The sequence below is a fragment of the Neomonachus schauinslandi genome, chromosome 8 (assembly GCF_002201575.2).
Source record: "Neomonachus schauinslandi chromosome 8, ASM220157v2, whole genome shotgun sequence".
Taxonomy (NCBI): Eukaryota; Metazoa; Chordata; class Mammalia; order Carnivora; family Phocidae; genus Neomonachus; species Neomonachus schauinslandi.
The window spans coordinates 141,875,620-141,885,187 of record NC_058410.1 but is presented as its reverse complement, the minus strand read 5'-3'; positions in this window follow the sequence as shown (position 1 = coordinate 141,885,187).

The following is a 9,568-nucleotide window of genomic DNA, read 5'->3' as shown; positions in this document are numbered from 1 at the left end:
TTCTGCATGGAGCACTGGGTGTTATGCACAAACAATGAATCATGGAACACTACATCTAAAACTAATGATGTAATGTATGGGGATTAACATAATAAAAAAATTTAAAAAAAAGAGGCATATTAAAGGTGAGAACCGGGCTGAGTACTGTTAGTCTATTTAAACAATGCTCTTTTCTTAAGAGAAAAGGCATTTTTTAAAGACCTGCCTTTCTTTCTTATAAGCCGCTCTGCTTTTCGACTCAATGCAAAAAATACCCCCAAACACTCGATGACTAGAAACTGACTCTCCATAAATGAAATGAGACATAACAGCACAGCTCACTTAAATTATGCAAAAAGGGAAGCATGAAGCACATGAAAAATGGCAACAGAGAAGCCGAGATTTTCACTGTCTTGACAAGAAATCTTTAATCTCTTAGAAAGCAGTAGTCTTTACACTTACATGTTAAAGAATTAGGTGGGTACTCTCACTTGCTAGAGATGGAACTTTTCTTGGATTGTCCTCTCGGATGCTTAACCACGTTCCCTGGTGGAAAATACATGGTGTTACTCTTTAGCAGTCTGCAATTTTGCTTGCAGATCTCATGGATCTTGCTCTCACATTTTAGCTAATTGTCACATTATACAGAAGCTGTGTTTGAAGGCTGCTGAGCAACTTATGCTTCATGCTTTATTAATCACAAATGGCTCAGCCAATACTTTACACCTCACCAACTCTAACACTAGATCTTTCAGTCATTATTTGTGGACCCATCTGTCCATGCGGGATGATAGAGCAGAATGGAGAGTGTGGACCCAGCCTTTCAACATGTTGCATGAAATGTCTACTCTACACAAGAGGCCAGGGAATTGTTAAATGGAACTATGCTCCGGGTGGGTTGTCTGGGACTTGGTCTTCTTAAGATGGAAATTTCCACTTGATTTGACCTAATCAGTATGCTTAGAGAGAAGCATTTGGTTATTAATTCATGTAAAAAAAAAAAAAGGAATTGCTGAGGGACAGCAATTTTGGTAAGGAAATTTTTAGCAATTCTCTGTTTGCTGTTTGGTTTTCTTTTCTCCATACAGGCAGATACATATGTAGCTGGAAACGTGAAATACTTTTTTTTTTAGATTTTCCAGTTATCCTCCAGATGGTTTTCCCTGTGTGGACATAGTCAGTCTCAAGATGATAAAACAAGAAGCTATGTAGAAAGGTATTTTCCCATTGAACCAAATTCTCTCAGGACTTGTCCTATAATCCAGGCTAACAGAAGACATATAAAATGTTTCCTATTCCTTATCCAGAAACCATGTCATGATGTTTATCTACAAGGAAAAAATTAACCCAAGCTGCCAGCAAGTGCCCCTGTGTAGACACTGAGTTTGGTTGGATAGAATTAAGGGGCTAAAATCAAGGTTGAAGCCATGGATAGTTAGCATTGTCCTGTCCCATGGCCACAAAGTGAATCCATAAACTTATCTTGTAATGTGTGCTCTTAGCCAAAAAGGCATTCTGGTTAGAAAATGTCATCAAATTCAGGAAAAAAAAATACGGCCCTGATCTTAGAAAAATGATGCAAATTGGTGCTACTGATGGTGACCAATACTCTCATCTTTTTAAGTGTCAGTCAGTATTACATTCAGGGCCTTCCTCCCTTTTTCAGATATGGCAGCCAGGAGAGATGACCCAGGAAGAGAGAGCAGGGGAGGCAATACAAAAATTTCTTTTTTTTTACTTTTAAACATTTCAGAAGGATATTATTTCATAAAATATAAAGATTTTAGAATGTACTTCGCCTGATTGGAGCGGCAAAATGTGATGGGTCAAATTCTTTTGTTAACCTAGTTTTCATATTTTAAGTGTTAGGATGATCTCTTCAGTACCTTTAGTTTAATGCCTTATGATGAAGATGATTCATAAAGGTCTATTAGTAATGATACGTAAGTAGAGTAATTTTATTTTTTAAAAGATCTTTAATTATTCATTAGAGAGAGAGAGAACAAGAGTACAAGCAGGGGGAGGGGTAGAGGGAGAGGGAGAAGCGGACTCCCCGCTGAGCAGGGAGCCCGACGTGGGGCTCCATCCCAGGACCCTGGGATCATGACCTGAGCCAAAGGCAGATGCTTAACTGACTGAGCCACCCAGGCACCCCCATAAGTAGAATAATTTTAAAGGTACATTTTAAAAAAGACATTCTAATAAAATTTTGATCAAGGGGCACTGTGTGTTATATGCTACTGATGAATCACTGAACATTACATCTGAAACTAATGATGTACTCTATGTTGGCTAATTGAATTTAAATTAAAAAAAGAAAGTAATTATTGACAAAAAATGTTTGATCAAGGGGAGAAGGGATTCGTGTTTTACTAATTCTGCTTTGTCATTGAAGAAACTGAGGCACCAAAAAGTCATCTGCTAAAGGTGACACCCTGAGTCAGGGAGCAGATGAAAGATGACAACACAGAAAGCAAGAGTATGGACTGAATCATGTACTTGCATAAGCAGACCAAGTCATCCAGATATGTATTTTCAGGTTTTCTATAAAACATCAGAGACTTTAACATGGAGAAAGGACAAAAATAGATAGGACCGGAGCACAAAGAAATTCCTCATAGCAACAGGATGAGGTTATTCTTCAATGCTGAAGTCCCTCTTGCTCAGGGGTGGAGGTTTGATGCAGAACTGGACATGTGACATGATGTAGCTCCTCCCCGCACAGCTGGTTTCTGGCACACGGGGTCGAGTGTTTCTGCATTATAGGATGGAACTCAGGAGTCCAACTTCGTTAAACAAAATATGGGTTCAAATCATAAAAGAGACAGAAAGTGTCCTAAACAAAGGTTTTTGAGCCTGAGGGATGGACGGCTCTACTCTAAGTCAGAACAGATTTTTAGTGATGCTAGATCCGTGCCAGGAAAGGAATCTCAAAGAGCCTTACTTTCTTCTGCAGGCATAGGAAGCACAAGAACACGGCCTGCGCTGTGCTAACCACACAGGGCAGAGAATGGATTCTAATCCTCGTTCGTGATCTACAATGTTTTGGTCATGACATCGCAGGTAAACTCATTCACCTACCTGGCCTACGGTTTTATCGTCCTTAAAATAAGATGGTTGGGCCAGATAGCCTTGAATTCCTTCCAGATATAGTTTTCCAGGAGTCTCTGGCCATGAATTTAAGGAATGAGTCAATTATTTTTGTTGGATAAACAACTGGTTTACTGATTTCCCATCTCCTCCCATACTCTCATTGACTGACTGTTTGACTGTCCCCAATTCTTTATCATTATAGTATATGTGAAGCTTTGGTTTACAAGAGCATGTAAGTGACTACTTAGGTCAATTACTTGGATTGTGTACGTTCCTAAATAGTACAAGTGTATCTCAGATATTGCAGGTTTGGTTCCAGACCTCCACAATAAAGCAAATATATAAAACAAGTCAAATGAACTTTTGGTTCCCCAGTGCATATAAGTGTTATTTTTACACTACACTGTAGTCTACTAAGGGTGTAATAGCATTATGTCTATTAATTTAAAAATTCCTTATTGCTAGAAAATGCTAACCATCATCTAAACTTGCAGCAAGCCATAATCTTTTTGCTGGTGGGGGGTCTGTCCCTTGGTGTTGACGGCTGATCAGGGTGGTGGTTGCTTAAAGGTGGGGGTGGCTGTGGCAATTTCTTAAAATAAGACAACAATGAAGTTTGCCATATCAACTAATTCTTCCTTTTACTTAAACTCCTAATAGCCACTGTAGAGGTATCAATTGCCCTAATTTCAATATTGCTCTGTCTCAGGGAACAGGGGTCCCAAGGAGAGGGAGAGAGACAGAGGAACGGCTGGTTGATAGAAAAATAGGAACACACACAACATTTATCGATTATGTTTGCTGTCTCATATGGGCGTAGTTCCTGGTGCCCCCCAAACCATCACAATAGTAACATCAAAGATCGCTGATCACAGATTGCTGAAACAAATACAGCAATAATGAAAAAGTTTGAAATATTGCAGGAATTACCAAACTGTGACACCGAGACATGAAGTGAACAAATGCAGTTGGAAAAATGGTGCTTGGTAGACTTGTTTGATGCAGGGTCGCCACAAACCTTCAATTTGTAAAAAAACACATTATCTGCAATGCACAGTAAAGTGAAGCACAATAAAATGAGGTATGCCTTTAGTCCCTGGGGACCTTAGAGGTTTCATACATCTTTCCAGATATATAACTTACTGGATTCATTCTTAGAGGAGAATGATCGCTAGAAAGAAGTTTTAAAATGTAACAGGTTACAGTGAGAATTTTGCACCTACAAAAATGCAACAGAGTTACAATTCCTCGTAGGGAAGCGGGTAACTTTTTGTCCCAACACAGAAAATGTTACAGTTATTTAGAATCTACTTGATTGATTGACACTTCCAGTATCATAAAGAGGATACATGATGTCACTTCACAAAGCCCCCTTTAAAAGCTGGGCAATTATTATATAATAAACTAGGGCTGAGAAGAAATGGAAAGTATGTACAAAGGCTTTTCAGCTTGGCTCAGCATTTACTTAGTGAGCAAGGTTTCATGAGAAATCTGGTGCTTGTATTGGAATGGCTATAGCTAGGGTAGCAGTTGCAAAAACAGTAATGATCTATCTGTGACTCCTGTTAAGTGATGGATTCTGGAGATGGCTTTTCTTTAGAGAAAGCCTTAACATCCCAGGAAGTGCATGAAGGGGGGCTGGGGGAGCGGTGAAAATATTTTCCAGTATTGCACTTAAATGAGTCCATGCGAGTATTCCAGCTCCTGTTTGATTTTGTGTCCTCGCTGCCCACATGGCCGTCACGATGGAGTGCGAGCAACATTAGCATCTGGCTGTTTGGTCATCTATGAAGAGGGAGTTATTTTCACTCTCCCCGAAGGACATTCTAGGTGGGGATCTGTGTATGGTTTTCTTCTTTTCATACTCTGTCTATGGTATCTATCTCAATTGCATGCATGGTTATACATTTAAATGGATATTCAACTCTTGGCAGCCCAGCACACCTGGCATGTCCCAGGGACCCACAGGAGGAGAAAATCATGCCTTAACTCCCCTCCCAAACCCTCCCGAGAGGCTCCCTACAATTAGCATGTTCAGTGCCAGCCCTCTATCCCTCTCTATTCTCTTGTCCAAATTTGTTTCTTTTGATAGTGCTTTTTACCATCTGGTGCTTCCTTATGTGGTTTATTTGTTCATGGTCTGACAGACTATGTACGTGATGGATTGTAAGTTTCCTGAGGGCAGGGGCTCTTTCTGTCTTGGTGACAAGCACTTCGAAATTTCTTGGCAAAAAGCTGTACATGGGTTGGTGTGGATGATGGTCTGAGTCATCCTTCCTTTTTCATTCTTCCCCTCTTTCCTTGTTTTTACAGCACTAATTATGTGCCAGATTATGTGAGATAATAAAGATGAGCAGGGCACAGTCTGCTCTCAGTGGGCACTTAGATTAGAAAGAGAAACACTGCTGAAGCAAGAAGGGCAACAAAATGGGCACCAAGAACAGATATTTGCTGGGGCGCCAGGATGGCTCAGTTGGTTGAGTGTCCAACTCTTGATTTTGGCTTAGGTCATGATCTCAGGGTCATGAGATCAGGCCCCATTTCAGGCTCCATGCTCAGTGGGGAGTCTGCTTGAAAGTCTCTCTCTGCTCCTTTCCCCACTCGTGTACACGCTCTCTCAAATAAAAATAAGTAAATCTTAAAAAAAAAACAAAAAACAAAAAACCCAGGTATTTGTAGATGAGGGAGTGAAAATGTTGAGAATCCTTCAAATAATTCCTCTTTTTAAAAAAATTTTTTCTTTAAATTCAATTGAGTTAACATATAGTGTATTATTAGTTTCAGGGGTAGGATTAAGTGATTCATCAGTTGCATATAACACCCGTTCTCATTCCCTTACGTGTCCTCTTTAATACCCATCACCCATTTACCCTATCCCCCGCCCCCAGCTTTGTTTTCCTATAGTTAAGAGTCTCTTATGGTTTGTCTCCCTCTCTGATTCCATCTTATTTTATTTTTCCTTCCCTTTCTCCATGAACAATTCCTCTTTCAGCAAGTAAACCCATACAGGTAATATTATGATCTCTACATGGACCAATATGCTACAGTATCAATTTGTTGGACATTTGAACCTCAGTCAAATAAATGCAATTATTTTTTATTTTACTTAAAAACCATTTATAGCCATGAAAACAGAAATAAGTCTTTATGCCTCACGAAACTCCAAGAACATCACAGACTCTATATTATTTGTCTTCATGGTCTCCTTGAGAGAGGAGAGGCAGAAAATTGAGGCACAAAAAAGATTAGTGTTTTCCCATGGCTTCATGTGTGAGTCAGTTGTGAGACCAGGCCCTGTTCTATTTATTCTCGTTGAAATATCATTCGATTTTTTCATACTGCTTTTCTCTCCCATAAAAGCCTTCTGAGATAATGAGAGCCACTTTTCTACAGAGCCACTGCTCAGGAATAGGCCCAGAGCTGCTTTCGACCATTTATCCAACACCAAACCAAAAGGTCAATTTGCTTAAAGGACTCAGTCTCAGCGTGGATGCAGGAAGGCATGAAAGCCTGCTAACGGCTCTTTCATTTTTAAATCAGGCATTCTAGAATTGTATAAGCATGACCTTAAAACTTGAAAATGGGTTTCTGCCAAAAGATCTTTGCGGAGGTATTTTATGTTCTTGGAACAGTGGTAGACATCGTGGCTCTATATTATGAGCTTTTTAATACCTTCTAAGTCAGAAGGTACGCAGCCACTTTTGTAATTTTTTTAAAGACTTATTTGTTTTAGAGAGAGAGAGAGATTGAGAGAGAGAGAGAGTGCAGACACGAGTGGGAGGGGCAGAGGGAGAAGGAGAGAGAATCCCAAGCGGACTCCATGCCGAGCATGCAGCCAAACGCAGAGCTTGATCTCACAACCCTGAGATCATGACCCGAGCTAAAACCAAGAGTTGGCCGCTTAACTAACTGTGCCACCCAGGTGCCCCCACTTTTATAATTTTTAAAAAAGGGGTAATGATATGTAATTACCTAATTACTTCTTCAAGATGTGTGGTTTCTTTTTTTTTTTTTAAAGATTTTATTTATTTATTTGAGAAAGAGAGAGTACAAGGAGAGGAGGGGCAGAGGCAGAGGGAGAAGCAGACTCTCTGCTGAGCAGGGAGCCCGATGTGGGACTCGATCCCGGGACCCTGAGATCATGACCTGAGCCGAAGGCAGATGCTTAACCGACTGAGCCACCCAGGCGCCCCTTAAGATGTGTTTTTAAGTAAGGTATACAAAGTCCAAAATCAAAATGAGAAGAGAAAAAGAACTCATATTCTCTTTAAACCTCTTCTTTAACTACGTACAAACCACAGGGTGCTTATGAATTTGCTTGTGACAAGGATGGAGTCTTACCTTTGAAGTCTTCTTCTTCCTCTTCTCTTTGTTTAGTCTTTGGCCTTTCTTTTTAACGGCACATCATCCTTCAAACCTATTTAAGAAAAGAAAAAATCTCTGCAGAATGTGATACAGATAAAAATCAAAATTTCATAAGCCATTCTTATGACCGGTGAAAAGTCATTTTAATGTTGACAAAAACATTGACAAAGGACTTCTTGCTGAAGAGCAGGGAGATATTTGTTTTTAACAAAAGTACACATATTTCATAACTTTTTAATGGTCTCTCAGGAGACTTTATAGGGTAAATGAGACAACATAAATGAATGGGCTTTGTAAACTACAACACACTATGCGAATGCTATTCTTATTTTGATATAATCATATTCTGCACAGTCAGTAATACAATTAGACTAATACATTTGTATTTTAAAAATTCTAAATAAAAAGTTTATTTGCTCCCTAGATACTCCAGAACTGATCTATTTGGTGCCTGTTCCATTATGTTGTAAAATAAATTAATCTTATAGCCATTGTATTTTCTGATCTATTTACATGCATTTTAGACTTACTAAGGTTCTTTAGATGATTTACTCATTGGGTTGATTTTTTTACTCCTGTATCCATTTCTTCCTATCGTGATCATTTTACTTTCCATCTGCCTAAGAAAAGCAGGTGCCCATGCAAGATTTTATTAAAACCCCACTGCTGGTTATAGAGCTCCTGGTTTCCTACATCACTCTACTCATGTGAAATAAAAGAATAGCTGGGCGATATTTTTCAAGAGGTCACTAAAAATTCTTGCTGACGATCAGTTCCCCATCCATTTGGAAGAAAACCTCAAAGACTTGAGGTGAGCAAGCCCACTTGAGGCCTGACAGACTGTTTTCGGTATTTTCCAGTTTCAGTCTATATGAGCCATAGTCAAACCTTCTTCAAGACTCATTTCCTTGCCCTAAAATTTTATTTTGCTGGTGGTATGTGAGCAGATTTGGGGGGAGGGGGAGCCAATTATATTAGGATCCTGGATCTGGATAAGCGAAAGAAAAACAAGTCTCCCCCCAACGCCCATCTGTGCCTCTCTCTCAGTTAAATGTCCCTTCTGTTTGTTTGTCTCCTTGCCCCTTTTCTCTGAAGGAAATGATTCCACACATGCCCTTCACCAAAGGCGGGCCTGGTCTGGAGCCCGGGGATCTCTCCAACGTGCTGAAAACATTTCTGCTACAGAGCCAGGAACCAATTAAGTAAACATCAGCAGTCTAACTCCAGCTCTGTTTTCTTGGAGGTCCTCAGCTTTGCTCTGACCCCCTCCCAACGCCTCTTTCTCACAACACAAAGAAGTAGGTCCTGAGATTATATCAAAGCACTCACATATCTTTGAATATGGCAAAGGAATGGGGAGGGCAAAAGGGGGGGGGGGTTAAACTCAGCTTGGAAAACAAATCAAACCAGCTTTGCAGACTGCAAATACGTATATTTGACTCTTGCCTCATACATAACTTTTCTTGGATCCCGGGAAAGAAACTCTTAAGTTTGCCCTGTATACCTCCCCAATTCTTACGTAACACAAACCACAAACCACCAAAGCATGGAGTTGGCTACCCCTAATTTGGATGTGTTCACGGTTTTTAATATGCATGATCTTTGTAGAGATTTGAGCGCCTATAATAAACGTGAATGAGTAAGGGGTGTGTGTGTGTGTGTGTGTGCGACAGACACAGAAAAACAGAACATGAATATGTGTGCGTGAGGAGAGAGGAAAGAGGAAGGGAGGAGCGGGAGAAGTGGAGAAAGACAAATGGAGCTCAGAAAACCTCGCCTGGGCTCCGCATGGCTTTACCTGCCCCCTCCGATCCCCCGACCCGTGGAGCAAGTGCAGCCAGCTAGCCGCAGATCTCTCGCCGGGGTCCCATCGCTGCCGCCGCTCCCGCCGCCCTGCGGAGCTCAGCCCGCGCGTGATTGACAGCTGGGCGGCCGCCGGAAGCGCCACGTGCGTCCGCGGGGCGCGCTCGGGCGGCGCGTGGGCGGGGCCCCGCCGGGCGCGTGCGCCAGCCCCGTTCCGGGCCTGGCCGCGCTGGGGGGGCGGGGAGGAAGCGGCTGGCAGTCCGCGTTGGGGGGGGGTGCCAGCTCTGTTCTTCTGCAGTCCTCGTGTCTGGTCCTGCCCCCCGGCCCC